The sequence below is a fragment of the Cynara cardunculus genome (assembly GCF_001531365.2).
Source record: "Cynara cardunculus var. scolymus isolate 2C chromosome LG 2, CcrdV1, whole genome shotgun sequence".
Lineage (NCBI taxonomy): Eukaryota > Viridiplantae > Streptophyta > Magnoliopsida > Asterales > Asteraceae > Cynara > Cynara cardunculus.
The window spans coordinates 46,318,654-46,322,596 of NC_037529.1; positions in this window are offsets into that span (position 1 = coordinate 46,318,654).

Sequence of the window (3,943 nt, forward strand, 5' to 3'; positions counted from 1 at the left end):
TAAGTACTAATCCCTAAAATACTATACTAACTTAATTAATCATGCTTAGCAACTTAAATGGACTTTTAAAAAGTTGGATGTTACACTCATTAAGCTGTCTGGTAAGCCTATCATAAACATCGTCAAGGCTCTCTCCATCTTTAGCCTTGAACTCTTCATACGCATATATACAATTAGTGATTTTTAACTAAGTTCCGACTTTGGAACCCATCATCATCTTTTCCATTTGAACCCACATGCTGTGACCAGATGATTTATGGCTGTCATTACTCATTTAGATATCGTTGGTCAGTGCTTGCATCATGTAGGACTTGCATAACATATCAGCATGGGCTCTTTCCTTCTCTTCTGCAGTGTATCTAAATTTCTCTTTAATGATTTTTTGCGCAGGTCTGCCTTCTTCAGAAACAGCCGGTATCTCTCTGTAGAATACAGCAGGACCTTCCATCAAGGATTCCATGATCAAGTCACCTTCTTTCATTCTCTCAATAAAGTTGACGAAACTATCAATCCATTGGTTATAGTCCCCTCTAAACAGTATGGGTGGCTTGGTGTCAGTTCCAATAGCCATTGCCTCTCTTGAACTCATTTTCTCATGTAATTATGATATAGGATCAACTGCAGTTCAAAATTTGAATTAAAGGATTAGTATTCAAAAAATATTTCAATTAAATCGCATACAAGGATTATCACACATTCAAGACTTAGAAAATATAAGCACATAGACTTTATCCGGATTAGAAGTTCGGACAAAAGAGATAGTCTTGATTTTCTAACCAAACCAAGTTATCCGGATTAGATATCCGGACAACAAAGAAAGTTAAATAGCACAACTAATCAACAAATCCGGATGAGAAATCCTGTGAATTCCAACACATAGTCAAAACAACACACAATTAAGAAATCTCGATACGGATAATTCTAACACTTAGTCAAATTTGTGAAAATGAATACGGACGTAAAAAGTCAACAAGTCAAGTCAACAAAGTGAAACAAGTCAAATACAATCAAGTCCGCTCAAATTCAAATCGCTCAAATTAGCCAAACAATTCAAATCGCTTAATACATGAACTAAATCGCTCACACAAGAAAGTCAAAGTTCGTTCAACAAACTGTTCACGAAGTCAAAGTACGATCAATTAAATCACATACAACTGTCCACTATAAATCGCACAAAAATTAAATCGCACAAACACTGAGATATAAATCGCACACACAATCAATCAATTAAATCGCACAAAGTCAATTATATCACACAAATAAATCGATCAGGAAACAACCGGATTGCTAATAAACCGCACAACAAATAGACTAAATCGCAGAACATATAAATGATTTACTAGGCGTATTAGACTAACTCGCTCACTAAATCGAACAAGTAACAAGTGATTTACCTCTAAATCGATCAAAACTTACCCGGTTTATCCTAAATCGCACAAAATCAATTCACAAAAATCACAAGACTTAAATCGTACAAGCTTTAAGCGATTTACACTTAAGCCGATCAAGAGTTATACAGACGAGGATTCAAACAAAAACACAATTTTTAACACTTTTTCACCAAAAAAAATGGATCAAAACTTGCAAAAATATGAGTTTTTGAATAACACAACATATTTCGTAAACTCAAAAGTCTATCAAAAATGGTTCAAAACTTGTTTAAAATCAAAATCGATGTGAATCAAAGTTGTTCATAATGTAAATGTGAATTCAGTAGTACGAATTATATCAAATAACAATCAAAATTTATGCGATTCAAGCCAAAAATTGCAATCTGGACCGAAGAACTCCAAGAACAGTCGAGGAACACTATGAATAGTTTGTTAAATCCCCTAAAATTGGTGTAAAATCCGCGAAAAAATTGTTTAATCCTCTAAACAAATTGCTGCAGATAGCTCTGATATCAATTGTAATTCCCAAATCATACAAAATCTGAATCACATCTTCAAGAAATAAGAACATGATGAATTTAGAGAGAAATTGTCACCAAATCTTCAATAGATTTCATGAGAGAAAATCTTACCACAATTACAGCTCTAATCTGATTAATTGCTGAACTAATGACAATTAGGAAGCTAATCACTATTTATACTAAGAAAACAGTAAATGCCTAAGTATTACAAAGCATTAGAAAAGGAGAACTTGACTACAACTTTAACGCACATTCTTGAACCCAACAACTATCAGACATTATAGCATCGGAATAATCTCTAGTAATAATATCCAGTCGCACTCCTTTTGAGTCTTTTGCCAATTTTGATGTTACTCCCCTTGATCTTTATAACAAATTCCTCTTATAATGTTCGGAATTGGACATTTCATTCATTATTACATATTTCCCCTATGATGAAATGAGAATCATTACAACATACACAAGAATGAATGAAATTTTCCGCAAAAGCCGTTAATTCATGAAATTGTAAGTAGATCTTTTCAAATCCACTTGTTTAATATTTTTAGATTAAGGGAATGAGAAGATAACAACCAATTTCAACATATGAAATTGTTTTTAATCTTATAAAAAGATTGGCCTGTGAGTATAACAGATATACTCAGTACAACAGATGTACTGTATATATGAGACTTTTTGAGGTTCATCTCACTAGGTCTTCCATTCAATCATCGATAGCTGAAAAATAACATATATATGAATGTTTCGGCAAAATAACATATAAAATGCAATTTGTGTAGTGTAAAAAGATAAAGCAACATATACTTATGTTTAGGCTCAAAAAGATGAACCGTGTGGACTACACAAATTTATCATACTCAATTAGTGATCAAAAAGACTTGAAGGGGGGATATATATCATTCTGATTCAATATCAACTTTCTCCGAATGAGAAATTGATAGATGACGAGCTGCATGCCCCAAGTGTTATTGAAACACTTATCTGTTGAGAGATAAATGAGTAGCTGGTGGGGTTGTGACAAGAATTGGCCTGGGCTTTGCCTTTTTCAATATTAGTCTCGAAGAATTGAGAACTAATAGATTATGTGGTATGCCCAGAATTTAGAAGTTTGGAACAATATCTTGTTTATTCTTTTTGATAGGATCGATTAACTCAGTTTTGGATATTAATCACTTACTCTGGATGATCTATTTGACAGTATTAGTGCAGCGGAAGCAAYAARAAYAAGCAGAGTAATAATCAATGAAGAACACAGTTGATGAATGAAGAACACGAGAAAGAAGCTTCAAATGATTTTCAATTGATTGAAAATGTTTACAATACGATATGGAAGCACACTGAATTACAAAGGCCTAAGCTGCTATTTATACTCGTTCCTAACGGCTTTTTTTGACAAGACCTAGATGTATAAATTAATCTAAGCCGTTCAAATAAAGCAGATTACAAACAGTCACGTGATAAGCCATTAGTTACCCAAACTGGATATAGGAATTCCAGTATTTGGTGTAGGAACAAGATTTGGGTTTGAAGGAAGATTATGCGCTGCTTGTTGCATAAGCTGAATAGCCTGCTGCAGATATGTAGGCATCAGACTTGACATAGTCTGACGGACCACATCAGCAATATTGGGTTCACTTCCACCCCCCATTGGATTGGGGTTGGGGTTTGGGTTACCCTTAGGTTGACATCTGGATTTGCGTGGGTGACCACGTCTCGACATTCTAAAATAAAACAACATGAAAATCAGAATTCAAAACAGTTATGGATTAAAAAAACGGTAGATAGAATTAGAATCTAGTATACCCGTTCTTATATCTACGCATTTCTCACAGGTCAAGCTTACTTTATCTACAAGTCAAAACCTATGCTCTGATACCACATTTGTAACATCCCCCGTCCCCGTGGTCCGGAACGGGCGGTGTCACTAACAGGACTTAATTCAAAGACACAAACATTGCAGAGCTACTAATAAACTCCAAACATAGATTAACTTCTAAAACATGCTTTATAATCCAAAATATTACATTCTAA